The following is a 16305-nucleotide window of genomic DNA, read 5'->3' as shown; positions in this document are numbered from 1 at the left end:
TTCCTACCTCACCTTTTTTTCTGGGGTTTATTGAGGGTTATTCTGAGCTATCGTGGGGAAGGGATTAGCTTTCCTTTTTTTTTGTTTTTGGTTCATGTATTTTTAAACTCTGTTTAGGAGTATTGGTTAACATACATTGGCTCTTCTCTGTTTGCTCCTATTTTAAAAAACAGTTGTTTACACTGTTATGGGAGATGTAAGTATATGCAGAAAATAAGAAAAATCAGAAAAGGCTTAAAAAATCATCAAAATGTGGTGAATGGTATGCTTTACCTTCTCAGTTGCACCTTCATTAACGAAGATGGCATCAATTAGACATAAATACACAACTTATAGCCGTATTCTTATGCTTTCTTAACAGTGTACATACCTGAATAAAATACAAGTTGAGAATCAGGACAATATAAAATGAAACTAGTATCAAACCAAGTATAAATGTAATTAGTTAGAATGTAACTAGCAAAACTATGATTGTATTATAAAATGACTTATGAAAGCCAGCGCTTTATAATTCATCTGTCATTTTAAAAATCACAATTTTACAAAATAGAAATAAACTCTGTAGTTATGCTGCCTTGCAAAATTAGCTCAGAGCCAGGATGGCGTGAGCACTTTTAGTTTCCTAGAAATAACCTAATTATCTACCCCTGGCATCACAGTTGTAGGAAAAGGCTAAAAGTGTCATCTTTGTTTTCAAAGACAATCTCAAACCTCTTGTGTAGAACTTAACGGAGAAAACTGACACTTCTCAGATGATGTTTGTGAAACAAATCCTGCTATTTTGTAGGGGGCTTCCCTGACACTTGGGGATATACTGGGATTAACTTGTGTCTAGCTAGCATTGTTAGGTTGAGTTGCGTTTGTAAAGCACAGGATCATGAGTAATGTGGTGTGGAGTGTTTTAGCAGTGGAAGCTGACAGCAAAGGCATGACCTTGCTCATGGTAAAAGTATGAAGTTAAATATGCTGCCAAGTGTATTCCCAACAAACAAAAAGCAGTGGTTTGAAAATAGGAAAGGAGCAGTCCTAGGGAAACATTGCAATAACATTGCAGAGGGGCTTTCAGGCCAACAGTAAAGCCTAAAATCTTCTCCTGTAAATCAATTGCAAACAAAAGAGGCAACCAGAGCCCCGGTGTTCTTTTCAGTTGTATTTCAGCAATGAGAAAAAGAAACAAGTCAAGCAAATAATCCAAAGTACAGGTGGGATCTTATTAGGGTAAAATCCATTAATGATAATTACAGTGCAAGAAATAATGAAGTAATACTGTTTTTTAATGTGGTAAAATACAAGTACAGGAAAATTAAGGATCATGATACCAATGAAGTGTTCCCATCAACATTTAATTTATGTTAATTGTTAGTAGAAGGGGCTCCATTGCCATCTTTAATGCTCCTGAAATTATTCAGTCAGTTTGGTGTCTAGATGCACCTCCACCCATACCTTCCAACTCAGACAAGGGTGTATTTGCTTTCAAAAATTTTTAGTAGGAATTTCATTATGTGAGCCCGAATAATGTGAGGAAAAGATCAGTGGTGCCTCTGAAGCTGTGTGCATCTGTCGGATAAATCAGATTATTTGAATTCCAGTACAATAGGTATTCCTACCTTTGTACCTTTCCCCCTTTGTCTCCTATTGTATTAGATGCAGTTTTAATTCAGAGGCAGTTTTGTTCTCCTGTATTTTAATTTTAAGTGCTAACTTTAAATCTCTATTCATCAGAGGGCAGTAAGTGCCTTGTTTTCCCAAGGTCTTGCAGGTGCTAGTGGTGACACCTGCTTTCACATGCAGTATCTTATTTACTTATGTGCATCTAGACATCTTTCCATTTTATCTGGACTAAGGCTTATTGAAAACATTCCCTTGACTGGTTGTGAATGAATGCTTTCTTTTTAACTTTTTATTAAAGTAAAATTTACATTTAAAAAATGTATAATTTGGGCTGGGGTTGTGCCTCAGATGTAGACTGCTTGCCTAGCATGTGTGAGGCACTGTGTTTGACCCTAAGCACCACTAAATAAATAAATAAATAAATAAATAAATAAATAAATAAATAAATAAATGTATAAAATGTGTAATTTGTAAGCTTACAGCTAGGTGAATTTTCATATTAAGCGTATCCATGTAACTAGCATGTATGGGTTTATTTTAAATGAAAATGTCTAAAAGTGAAAATTTCTGGAAAACGCAAAAGACTTAATTTTCTATGTGATGATATAATATATATATCAAATAATATGATATTCATAATCTTTTGCACATAAATTATTAAAGACTTGTAGAAATTCCTATAGGTAAAAGGAAACTAGGCTAGTAGATTAATGTTCCTTAAGGGAAAGAGCTGCTCTTTAAATATAGCTTTGAGGAATTGGAATGTTAAGTTTTTGATTACAAATTTCATATTTTGTATCATTGAATACTTGCTATTGGCATAAGTAATCACTTAAATTTAGCTTTTACTTTACTGCCTTATAACATTCAGTTCTCTTTCTTCTTTTAATCTTCATGGTTTCAAATAATCGTATTTCCAGGTTTTCCTCTTCAGGGTTTTTAAAAGCACTGAATTGATTTGCAGTGATGTTAATGTATGTAATGTTTCTCTGTTACACAGAAGCAGTGGCTTGTGTTTTCCAAGTGGGTTAACAGGTGGAGCACCTCCATGCCACGCTGCAGAGGTGTTGCTGAGCTTACTGTACTTAGGAGTGTAGGAGTATAGGTCTTGGGAGAATGAGGACCCAAAGCAATAGCTTCCAGGTCAGGCCCATGGCTCTGGAATCCCTTGGAATAGCAATGCAGTTTGTCAGGTTGTGTCCCCTAAAGGAGGAATTGGATGAGAAATCTCTTCCAGATGTAAATACTTCCCACATGTTCTTGCTTCCCTTGAGAAATCAGCATGCTTTTTCTTCTCTTGACAACCTGTTTTCTGACCTTAGTGGAGTCTCCCTCTTGTCTGCTGAGAGGTGCCCAATTTGTGGCTCAGCATCCATATATTCCTGAATTTTTGTGTCAGCTGTGATTTTCCTAATCCTGATTTAGTCCACTTCTCTTCCACTTTATTGTATGTGTTTAAATTAAATCTTTAATGGAATGAGGATAGGGAACATATAAACAAAGTGGGGTTTTTTGTTTGTTTTTTTAAGAAAGAGAGAGAGAATTTTAATATTTATTTTTTAGTTATCAGCAGACACAACATCTTTGTTTGTATTTGGTGCTGAGGATCAAACCCGGGCCGCACGCATGCCAGGCGAGCGCACTACCGCTTGAGCCACATCCCCAGCCCCACAAAGTGTTTTTTTAAAACCAAATTTGGCAAAAGGAAAATAGCCAGTAATTGAGATGTACATTCAGAGGCAGCCTTCCTGAAAACAATGACCACTGCACCCAGGGAATCTGGGATGGATCTGGTTAATAAGCAAAGGAAGTCAAAAATGCATTTTTAAGCCAAAAGGGCAGAGAGGAAAAAAAAAAAAAAACAAGTTTCTCCACACACTATACAAGTTCTTCTTCTGACAGCACTGCAAGGGGTTGTGGCCTGAGCCTCAGGGGCAGGAGGGTCTCGCATGGGAACTGCCCTGGGGTTTGCAGGTGCCTGTGTGCCAGGCACCATCCTAAGCACTTGCCAGATATTATTTCTTCAGAACTGCACAGCAGTCATTTGAGATGGTGCAGCATCCTGTCCCACCTGAGTGCTTGTGAACTGACCTGTGTGCAGAGTGCTTGTTACACTTGCTTATTACTCGTACAAAACAAGTGACAGTGTCACTGAGAGGAAGGAGTCAGTGTACTACTCTCTGAGGGTGGTCTTTCAGAGATCTGGCTGTGATGTATCCTGTGTTCACCATTGCCCTTGTTGCTGGATGGATGCTTCTTTTTCAGGTTCTGTGTTTCCATTTGCTATGACTTCTCCCCCTTTCACTCATGTTCATTGGGGCATCCTGTTGTCATTTATCTCCTCTCTGGACCCATGCACAGAACTTGCTGGCTCTCGATGCCCTGTCTTGCTCCAGCTGCAGATTCTAGTCCACAGCACATACTCACTAATTTCCCAATACCAATGAGCTCTCTCTGATAAGGATGTGCAATGGGCCTTCTCCCAGCTACCCCTTTCTACTTATTGATTCCCAAATGACTGTTTTAGTCAGCTTTTTCGCTGCTATGACTGAAGGACGTAACCAGAACAATCTTAGAGGAGGAAAAGTTTATTTGGGGGCTCACAGTTTCAGAGGTCTCAATCCATACACCACAGGCTTCATTCCTCTGGGCTCATGTTCAGCACACTCCACTTGCCAGATACCATATACCCCAAAGCCATGCCCCTGATGCCACCCCCAGCCACATCCCACCTGCCTTCAGTCACCAATTAATCCCATCAGGTGATTAATTCACTGATTCGGTTAAGGCATTATCTTACACGTGAGGTTTTTGGGGACACCTCATATTGATACTGCCCATTATAGGTGACGAGTTCTGCTTCCTCACATGTTGAAGTTTGAACATTAGAGAAGCACGCCGAGGCAAGCTTATAGAGCAGGGTTTATTCTCCCAGGAGAGAGAAGGGGGCCACAGCTGGTATCCTGGTATCCCCAGAAGCAAGGTGTTCTGCCCTTTTTATATGTCCTAGGCTTCCTTTGTTCTCTTGCCTTCTTCCCTTGTCTTTCTCCCTCCTGCTACTGACTAGGCCCAGGATTGCTCAGTGGGATGGCCAAAAAGGTGGGAAACAGGTGGGCTGAAGGGAGAAGGGCAGTATGGAGCAGCCCAGGACACATTCATTAACTTTATAGCTCCCTGTAGGGAGGGGCAATTCTTGAGACAGGTTACCTGCTAGCAATAGGTTGGAGCAGGGGTAGGTTCTTGATAAGGGTGGAGGAAGGGCTCTGAAGGAATTAACATTTCAATCCCTCAGGGGACAGTCTTCCAACTTGCAGGACTCACTCAAAATTGGCCTCCTTGATCCGACCTGACTCAATTTACGTATCTATACTGACTGCCTGTCTAATTCTGGCTTCAATATTCAAACCATAACAGTGATTTTTTTTCCACGTATCAGTTTTGTTGGCTAGTTAGGTCCCCTCCCATCTTCCTCCTATTTGGGTTCTAGTATCTTAAGGCTCCATTTATTATTATTATTTTTTTAACCACTGGATCTTCCTTATGCTTCACTGGGAGATGAGCTGTTCCTATTTAGACTTCATAGCAACCTCACTCATAGGCAGTGGATGCACAGGCCTTGTGTTGGCAAGTTGTTGTGCTCTTTCTTGTCTCACTTTCCCTCTGCTTGAGGACTGGATCCTGGAGGTTTATTCCTGTGTATCCTGAAGGCCTTCCAGCTGCTTCTCCGGGGCATGTGTTCAGTTAATATTTACTGAAGCAGGGCTGGGAATGTGACTCAGTGGTAGAGTGCTTGCCTAGCATACAGAAAGCCCTGGATTGAATCCCAGCAGAAAAATAAATTACTGAAGCAGAGATGATCCTTAACTAATCCAGGTGAAAGCCCTCCCCTCTAATGTCAGACTTGGAATAGATGTTTTAGTGAAAGGCAATTCTTATATTTATTCTGTTTAGTTCTAACAATATGCATTATTGAGGGCTGGGGTTTTGTCTCAGTGATAGAGTGTTTGCCTAGTATGTGTGAGGCACTGGGTTCAAGCCTCAGCACCACATAATTGTGTCCATCTACAACTAAACATTAAAAAACAAACAAAAACAATATGCATTATTGAGAAAGACCTAGAGAAACATTAGCACTAAACTGTTGTTTTCTTTGTCTTGGCTGACAGGCAGAATCCCACCCCAGGATTGTTTCACTGAAATAAAGGTTTTTGCTAATGAAAAAAGATTTAGATAACATATACATTTCCTCTTCCTCCTTCCTCTGGAAAGGGAACCACTTTTTTTGGTGTGAATAATCACACTGCCCTGAAATACTAATAGAAGGAAGAAAGAAACACTTAGGTTTAGGAATGTCAGTAATTTAACAGGAAGTCATATCACAATGGCTTTTGGGTGTAGCAGTTCCTTGCCTTTTCCCCACTCTTTTTTTTTTTTTTTTAATGCCTTTCAAATCAAATTTGACCCTACAAAAGGTAAACTGTATCTTTTAAAGTAGGATTTAAAATTACCTTAGGGCTGGGGGGGTACAGCTCTGTGGTGCAGTGCTTGTCTAGCCTGTCTAAGGCCCCTGGGTTCCATCCCTAGCACTGCAAAAAAAAAAAAAAAAAAATGTAAATAAATACATACTTTTTTAAAAAATTAAATTACTTTGACAATATACAAGCAGATTATACCTTTCTGTGTCCTACTCCCACTCTACAGTCTTTACTAGCTACTAAAATGTGTTCCTCATGTAGGTTTGGAAAATATGGAACAGGATAAGAAGAAAAGACTGCCTGCCTGTAATTCTTCACCCCAGATATGATCACTCTTAATGTTTTGGGTATAAAAGTGGCCACCTTTTTTCTAGTAAAAACGTGTACAGTGTTATATATTATAAAACAAGGTCTATATGTAATGTACACATCTATTTTTCGTAACAGAATGCGGTTACATTGAGCATGTTGTTTGTGACCTGCTTTCTCCCCTGTCACCCTTGAGCACTCTTCTCTGTCAGTTCCCTCCCAAAGCCCCTCTGCAGCTGTCCTCTGCTCTTTGGGGTCCAGGTCTCTGCCTTCACTCCTGAGATTGCAGTGTCTTCTGCCATCTCTCCTGCCCTTCAATCAGGCCTTTCCTGCTCAGCACCCTCCTCCAAGGAGAGTGCATTCTGGAAAGGGAAGATTCTGTCACTTCCCTTTTGGAAACTTCTCACTGCCCTTGGGATGGTGCTCTGGAGCCTGTGGCCTCAAGCCACACCCATCCCTGCCGTTCTGCCCTGTGACTTTGTCTGGTTCCCAGCACTGCCCACCCCCACCCCTACCCCAATGCCCATTTCCTCTTGATGGCTGTCTTCATGTCAGTGATTCAGAAAAGCCTTTTGATCTTCCAGTATAAATTAGACCCCTGTGCTCTCTCATTATACCTTAATTTCCCCATAATACTTTTTATCAGAACTTGTTGCTAAGTAATGGTGCATTTGTTGAATATCCACCTCCCTATAGTCTTTAAGTCTATGTGGTGGCAGCTTTGTTCTGGTCAGTATGCTCTAGGACCCAGATTCACAAGCTCTCAAAAACATGATAGCCGGGTGTGGTGGTGCATACCTGTAATCCTCATCAATTTGCCTATAATCCCAGGGTTTAGGAGGCTGAGACTGGAGGATTACAAGTTCAAAGCCAGCCTCAGCAATTTAGCAAGACCCTAAGCAACTTAGCATGAGCCTGTCTCACAATAAAAAAGAAAAAGAGCTGGGGATGGCTCAGTAGTTAAGTGCCTCCTGTACCAAAAAAAAAAAAAAAAAGCAGAAATGATTCTCCGATTTTGTGTAGTAGGCAAATGGCATATTATGAGAGGGATTCTTACTAAGTGTCCCGGCTAGACCCACTTTCTTTGTTACAATGGATTTTTGAGGATTGTGTCTTTTCTCTCCTCCCTGAGTTATTAGCATTTGTAAGTGGTGCAAGTCCTAGGTTAACAATGGAATCTGCAGTTTGGGTGGATTTGCAAGAAAGAGCTGGGCATTCAGGCAAATGGACAAAACCTACTCCCTGGGGAGATGGACAAGCTGTGCAGGTACCTGGGAGCAGTGCTTTCTGGCGCCCCCAGCTCAATTTGCTGCAGTTTCTTGGCTGGTTTGGGAACAACTGGCTACCAGTCTTCTGAGGTGTTGTTTTCTGCTGCCCTTAGAGAGATGAATTCCTGGACTCTACAAGCTTCTCCCATTATCCATGCATGCAGTATAGATATTAGCATTCTCTGTGTGTCCCATTATGTGAAAAATGTTGAAAATCACAGATATGGTTTGTTTAACACCTGTTAGGTCACACCCAACAGTTTCCTGTTAAGAATATTATTTGCTGTCATGTGGTTGTAAGGTCCAAGTTGTACAGACAAGGTTAAAAATCACCATGACCTGGAACCTCAGCTTGATGCAAGGGGTAGGGTGTTAGATGAGGGGTTCTGGGTTTTAAGTCTTGGGTTTGCATGCAGTCTATTTGGGGACTTCTTTTTAAACTGTTTCTTTCAGAGCCAAACCATTTGTGGATTTACAGAGCAGAGGAAGAAACTAACAAGGAAGGCTAGGATTGTGGTTCAGTGGTAGAGCGCTTGCCTAGCATGTGAGGCACTGGGTTCGATTCTCAGCACCACATATAAATAAAGTGAATAAACAAAGGTCTATCGACAATTTCAATAAATAAATAAATAATCAAAAAAAGAAACCAACAAGGAAATTGAATTTTTAAATGTTGTCTAACAGTAATCTCTTTTAGAACAATTTTAAAAGAGTCATTATGAGTTTCAGACTTCAAAAAAAAAGCCACATCAGTTAATCACAGTCACTAGCCAGCTTCTCTTTATATGGATATTAAAATCAAGTGACTGGAAGCATAATGCATCCACTATGAAATTTTTATATATTAGGTTTTACCAATCTTTGATTTCTTTATTTTGTTAGTGGCATATTTGAAAGAGAGGAGTTTTTTTTTAATAATTATATTTTTCTAATCTTAAATTTTCTATAATTGACTTATTTTATTAGTGGAACAATTTGAATTTTGATGTGTTCTTGATGTCTTACTGTAGTGTGGGAAATGATGGGAAATTTCTCTTCCCACTTTACCATTCCCCTGTCCTTCAGGCTACCACAGCTTTTAAAATCTGGCCCTGTATGAGCAGTGGGTAATCTGGCCCTGGTACTCAGAGGTGCTCCAGGTGTTAGAGGCAAGCTGACCCTATGTTGAAATCCTGACTGAACTTGCTTGCCATGTCTCTGTCTGTCTCTTTCTCTCTCTCTCTCTTTTTTTTTTTTTTGGTGGTACTGGGGATTGAACCCAGGGCCTTGTGCATACTAGGAAAGCCCTCTACCAGCTGAGCTATATCCCCCCCCAGCTTGCCATGTCTCTTGAGAACTGAACTGAGCTGCCAACAGGCATACTACCCATAGGTAAAACAGGGAGGATAGCTGGAGGTGAGCAGGCAGGTGGCTTCCGTGTTCATGTGCACCGGGTGGCATCTCTTCAGTCAACATTCCAGACAAGAGGCAGGGGAAGGGCAGCAAACCACCACTGGAGCCCTCGCTTTTTGTCAGGGAGCTTCTGCCACACCTAACTGGCCAGGATCTGGGAGTCTAAAACAACCTTGTAAATGGATACTTTGATTGGGCACATGGCCATTCCTAACAAAACTGGGTAAGGAGGAAGAAAGGGAAGATGGCTCTTGTTAGAAACCATGGAAGAACTGTGTGTCATCAACCATGTGGCACCAGGGCAAATGACCTTCTTTCTGATTCTTGAGATTATTGGGGTAATGATTATTCCTGCCTCATGAGTTGTCCTGCAAACCCAAAAAAATATTTCTATGGTGGCTTATGTATATAGTTGGTACACAGAGATGGCAGCCAAACCCCAGCCCTGTGTCATCAGTGAAGCAGTCTAAGAGCTGGGTTTGGGGCACTATGGCATATTTTAATAAATAATAAGATTATTGTTCTCTTACCAGCCTCGCAGCTACTGGTTCCCTTTCCTACAGAAGTCACATGAAGAAAATATGCTTAAATTCGGGGAATGTGTGTGTCCTTGTGGCTTTGATATGTATTTGGGGTTATGACATTAGAAGAATTATTAATCATGTGATAGAAATAAAGGTTGTTTTGTACAAAAGTAAATGATTAACAGTGAAAATTTTCCCTAGCCAACAAGTAAACAGTCAATGTAAACTTGAAGCAACTTCATTTGATTTATAAAAGCTTTTATTCGGTAAAAGAGCCATAGTAAAACTGGTGGCATTGGCATCTAGGAGGCCCAAGAATGTGGCTGAGCAGAGTGGAACAAATTGGACTCTGTGCCAGCTGTCAGCCTCAGAGTAAATTAGAGGAGACCTCAGGGACACTGCATGTGGCTCTGTCACCTTTCCTTTCTGTCTCCATGCCAAATGGCTTCATTGAACTCTGCTGTTTTGGTGTGTCCATTTTTTTCAGGTGTTTTAGGCTAGAAATATTTGAGCAAGAGGCCTCACCTTGTATCCTAGAATCTTGCTGTGATTGCTTCCAATCTGACATATTTGCATCTGTACCTGTTTGAGATTCCCTACTAGGGCAGCAGATAGCTTTCAGAATTTCCTTGGTAGTTTCATAATTCTTTCTAGACAGGAAGATGTGCCTTTTCTCTCTCTCTCTGTCTGGGCTTCTCTCTCACCCCACCTCTTACTCTCTCCCTCACCCTTTCTCTGGCACAAGAAATTCCTAACAGAGAGGCTGAGGCCTTTATCTTGGACTTGCCTTTGGTTCCAGTCTTCACTTCAGTCATTGTATTGATGGTACTTTCTCTAATACCTACTGTTTTTTTCCAAGTGATTTTCAAATCTGTCTTCTTGCTGCAAGAACCCTTCTCTATGCCTGGATTCTTCTAAATAGTCCACAATCCAATAATTCTTCAATAACCTTTTTCCAAATGCAGCTATCAACCACTCCTTGGTAACCACCACACTCTTCCTTCTGTGATCTGATCTCTACTTAGTAATCAAGCTTCATTATTTCTCCTGTTACTGGCCCAGACCTCCTGCTTCATTTGGGTCTGCCTTTTACCTGCCACCAAGCTGTGTGACTTTCTCCTGCATTGTCTTTATTCATGCTGTCACCCCACATGAGCATATCCCCCCACCCCCCAGCCAGCCATAGCTCCCCTTCCTATGAAGTCCTGCTTCCACCATCCTCTCCAGCCATTCAGTCCAGCTCAGGCTGAGGTCTCACTTTTCCAAATTTCTGTTTGTGTCTGTACCATTCTGGAAATCCTGGTGTGTCTACATGGGATCTTAAGAGATTTACTACTCCAACCCAGTCTTTCTACTATTAAAAAGATAATGTGGTCAGAATTACTGCAGAGCAAATGAGCATCTGAGTTTCAGCTAGAAGCTTCCTGGTTGCATTCACAGGACTTGAAAGAGAGACAGTTCTCCTGATATATTAAAATATGACATTCTCATGGGGCTGGGGTTGTGGCTCCATGGTAGCACGCTTGCCTAGCATGCCCGGGGCACTGGGTTTGATTCTCAGCACCACATACAAATAAATAAAATAAAAGCCCATCAACAGCTAAAATCTATTTTAAAAATGTAGCATTCTCACATAGGAAATTTCATCCATTAATCCATTGCCCAGAAGGCAGTTACTGTTATTTAGTTATGTACATACTTCTTTTTTGGATTTGGTTAGTTTTTTGTTCTGGAGAATTTTAGAAAGTAAAACAGCATAGTGAAATGCCATGCATCACCTTACTTTAAACAGTTATCAGTACACTTTCTTGTTTCTTATGTCTGTCGGATGTTGTTGTTGTTGTTGGTTTAAGGATTGAACTTAGTAGGGTGCTTAACCACTCAGCCACATCCTCAGTCTTTTTATTTTTTTAATTTGAGACAGGGTCTCACTAAATTGCAGAGGTTGTCCTCAAACTTGCTATCCTTCTGTCTCAGCCTCCCAAATTGCTGGGATTACAGGCATGTGATCAACTCAGTGAGACCCTGTCTCCAAATAAAAGACAAAGACTACCAAAACTGACACAAAAAGAAATAGAAAAGCCTAAATGGCTTAATTTCTATTAAACGAAATTCAAGAGACATAAATTATGTCATTTGCAGGAAAACAGGTGGAACTTGAGACCTTAGGTTAAGCAAAATAAGCCGAGTTCAGAAGGTCAAGCAAGGGTCCTATGTTTTCTCTCATTTGCGGAAGTTAGAGCCAGAAAAGGAATAGAAGGGGGCAGGGTGGCTCTCATGAAAATTAACAGGGAGCTCAATAGAGGAAAGGGACAAAGGGAGGGGAGGAGGGCAAGGAGGTGGAGGAGAGTTGGGGAGTGATATGGCACAATTATGTTGTTACATTATGTGCATATACAAATATGTAACAACAAATTTCATCATTATGTACAACTATAATGCACCAATAAAACAAGACAAAAAACTAGTAAGTATGTTTAGCTACATAATTCTGTAAGACTTCAAAGCAACTGGTGTCCTGTACTTCATACCCACATCCAAAGCACAAAATAAATTCTATTCTAAACACACACACAAATAAATAAATAAAATTCATGATTCAAGTCCTCCTACAAAGAAAACTATGGACTCACATGACTTCACTGGTGAATTCTATCAAACAATTAAGGAAGAAATCATAGTAATCCTAGCTAGGCTCTCAGAAAATTAAAAAAAAAGGAATAGTCCCAACTTATTTTATGAGATCAGTATTATTCTTTTTTTTTTTTAAGAGAGAGAGAGAGAATTTTTTAACATTTATTTTTTACTTTTCGGCGGACACAACATCTTTATTTATTTTTTATTTGTATGTGGTGCTGAGGATCGAACCCAGCGCCGCAGGCGCATGCCAGGTGAGCACGCTACTGCTTGAGCCACATCCCCAGCCCAGTATTATTCTTTTTTTTTTTTTAAATATTTTATTTTATTTTATTAGTTTTCGGCGGACACAACATCTTTGTTTGTATGTGGTGCTGAGGATCGAACCCGGGCCGCACACATGCCATGCGAGCGCGCTACCTCTTGAGCCACATCCCCAGCCCCAAGCCCAGTATTATTCTGATAACAAGACTTGACAAAAGACACTAAGAAAAACTACAGGCCAGTGTTCCAGTTATCTAATATAAATGCAAATATTCTTGCCAAAATATTGCCAGTGACATTTAGTAAAAAGATAATTTGTCGAGACCAAGTAAGATATTATAAACATACGTGTTTAGTTTAACATTAGAGAATCAGTGCGATCTACCAGATCAACAAAATAAAAAGTAAAACTATTTTATCATCTCAATGGATAAAGGGTAGACATTTCAAAAAAATCTCTAACAGCCATTTGTAACCAAAAAAAAAAAAAAAGGAAAAAGAAATCACCAAACTAGGAATAAAAAGAAACTTTCTGAATTTGCTAAAGAGCCTCTGTGTACAGTAACGTCAACATTTAACGTAAACAACAACACCTACCTTGCCTCTAAATAAGGCATGTATGTCCATTTTCATTTTCATTTTGGTTTTGAGGATTGAACTCAGGGGCACTTGACCACTGAGCCACATCCCTAGCCCTATTTTGTATTTTATTTAGAGACAGGGTCTCACTGAGTTGCTCAGCACCTTGCTTTTGATGAAACTTGCTTTGAACTTGTGATTCTCCTGCCTCAGCCTCCCAGGCCACTGGGATTACAGGCATGAACCACCACACCTGGCTCCAATTTCTACTGAAGGTCCTAGCTAATGTGATAACCAGAGAGAAAATAAAAGTATACAGATTGGGGGAAAAAACTGTCTTTATTTGCATTGGACATGACCCCTTTTATAGAAAATTCTAATGAATCTGTAACAAAGTTTTACCAGAATTAATAGTGTCCTATAATAATTTAGCAAAGACACAGGATGTAATGTCAGAATACAAAAACAAACAAACAAAAAATCAACTTTTTTCCTGCATGCTAACAACGAACACTTGGAAATTGAAATTTTAAATGTGATTTCATTTACAGTAGCATTCAGTAGTATAAAATACTTAAGGATTGGGACTGTGGATATAAAGCTTAGTAGTAGAGCACCTTGCTTGGCATGCATGAGGCCCTGGGTTTCATCCTCAGCACTACAAAAAAGTAAAAAAACAAATAAAATAAAAGAACAACTTGATAAATTTAACAAAATATGTGTACTTAAAACTAAAAAACATTGTTGAGCAAATTAAAGATCTAATCCAAACATAATGGTGCCTGCCTGTAATCCCAGCAATTGGAAGGTTGAGGCAGGAGGATGGCAAGTTTGAGGCCAGCCTGAACAATTTAGCAAGATCCTGTCTCAAAGTAAAAGGCAGGCCAGGGATATAGATCAGAGGTATACTACCCCTGAGTTTAGTCCCCAGTACTGCAAAAATTAAATACACAAGTAAATAAATAAATAAAATGTAAACAAATGGGGAGATATACCATGTTCATGGATCAGAAGACTCAGTATTTTTATGTAGCATTGCAAAGAACCTAGAATATAAAAGTTGCCTAACCTCAAGACTTACACTAGTCACACGAGTTTGAACTAGACTTTAGTGGAGAAGATTAAAGTTTCAGTAGTCAAGATAGCATGGGATTGGCAGAAGCAGAAGACATATAGATAGATCAATGGAATAGAATCCAGAAATAGGCACATGTCTACTATTTTAATTGATTTTCAACGAAACCAAGAAATTTTAATGAGGAAAAAAGGGATTTTTATTTTGTTTTATTTTTTGCTTTTTCAATAAATGATGCTGAGACAATTAGATACCCTAATGGATAAAAATTAACTACTCTTACACCATTCACAAGATTTAAGTCAAAATGGATAATAGCCTTAAGTGTAAAATGTATAACTATAAAACTTTCAGGAAAAAAGTGTAAGAAAAAAATCTTTGCAATGCTGAGAAAGGCAAAGTTTTTCTTAAAACCTTTTATTGTGGGTATGTGTGTGGTGCTGGGGATTGAACCCAGTACCTCGTGCATTCAAGGCAAGCACTCTTCCAACTGAGCTGTATCCCCAGCCCTCTTATAACTTTTAAAATTGAACTAGACTTTTTCCAAAGTTAAAAATCATTGCTCTTTAAAAGACATCATTAAGACAAAAAGTCAGTCTATAGAGTGAGAAAAATATTTCCAACACAGTAGATTTGCATCTGGAATATATAAAAAGCTTCTTACAATTCAATAGTAAAAAGACAAAACCTTTAAAAATGGGCAAAAGATTTGAGCACACACTTCAGAAAGGAATATATAGGAATGGCCAGTAAGCACATGAAATGATAATCAACATCAGTTTTCATCAGGGAAAATGCAAATTAAAACCACAATGAAACTTCACTCCATACTCATTACAAAGGCTAAAATTTGAAAGTCTGATAATACCAAGTGTTGATGATCATGTGCAGTGACTGGAATTTTATTATAACTCAAGTTAAACATATAACTGCCATATGTCTCAGTCATTCTTCTCCCAGGTATTTATCCAAAAGAAATGTAAATGTATATAAAAAGACTTGTGCATAAACGTTAAATTGTAAATGTTTATCAATAGTTGAATGGATAAATAAATTTTGTGTTACATCTATACCATGAAATATTATCTACCAAACTATGGAACTACCTACACACACATAACAGCATGTATGGATTTCAAAATCATGCTGCATGAAAATGCTAAACACATCTGAGTATATATAGTAAGGTTTCGTTTATATAATGCTTTAGAAATTGTAAGTTAACTCATAGTGACTGAGAGTGGATCATTGATTGCATAGGGAAGGGGTATCCAACTATAATGGATGCAGATAGTTTATTTCCATCTCCCACTTACTACACACTAAAGAAGGGTGGGGCATCAAGTGAAAGTTCCAGAGATTAGTATTGGTCTCATGGGTAATCCTCTTTATGGCTAGTATTTTCAAAGTGGCTTAAGAAGGATTGTGCCAATTCTTGGGCAAGGGGAGTAAGGTGGAGAGTCTCTTCAAAAACATCGGGCAAAATCATGGTCAAAAACAAGCTATACTCTAAAAACCCTTGTGACTGGAACCTCTATTTCAGTCCAGTTCATACAGCAGAGGCTGATAAATAAACCAGTCCAGACCTACAGGGCTGCTTGGCCAACAGTAGCTTATCTGCACAGCTCTGCCTCCCCCTAGCCTGGACCATTAAATGAAGGGTTGCAGTAATAATCTCACTTTTTCCTCTGTACTGATTGTGAGAGACCCCACCCTCTGTATGAGCTGACCCATAGATTCATTACCATTCTAGATGATATGAACACTGTTAACTAATAGTGTCTTGTTAAAGTCAAGACCTGAGTCTATCTGGGTTAATAATTTTGAGTCCAGACCTAATGAAATCAAGTCAGGGGGCTGGGGATGTGGCTCAAGTGGTAGCACGCTCGCCTGACATGTGTGCGGCCTGGGTTCGATCCTCAGCACCACATACAAACAAAGATGGTGTGTCCGCCGAAAACTAAAAAATAAATTTTGAAATTCTCTCTCTCTCTTCCTCTCTCTCTAAAAAGAAAGAGAAAATGTTCTTTAAAAAAAAAAAAAAAGAAAAGAAATCAAGTCAGAGTTTCATGATATTCTACCTCAGGTATCATGAATAGAGATGAACACCGAAATAATCCTACATGGAAGAAGACACCAAAAGGCAGAATTATTGAATAAGCTCATTCTAT

General features: G+C 39.3%; 1 protein-coding gene across 1 annotated transcript in view; it reads left to right on the top strand.

Moving 5' to 3' along the window:
- The window catches only part of Lats2 (large tumor suppressor kinase 2), a 74841-nt gene that overhangs the window by 13521 nt on the left and 45015 nt on the right, over window positions 1–16305 (top strand). The window lies entirely within an intron of this gene.

Source organism: Marmota monax, unplaced genomic scaffold (assembly GCF_021218885.2).
Source record: "Marmota monax isolate L192 unplaced genomic scaffold, Marmota_monax_Labrador192_F-V1.1 WCK01_AAM20220418_F8-fsc00043, whole genome shotgun sequence".
NCBI classification, from domain to species: Eukaryota; Metazoa; Chordata; class Mammalia; order Rodentia; family Sciuridae; genus Marmota; species Marmota monax.
Note: the sequence above shows the minus strand (reverse complement) of the source record. Positions and strands in the feature narration are given on the sequence as shown.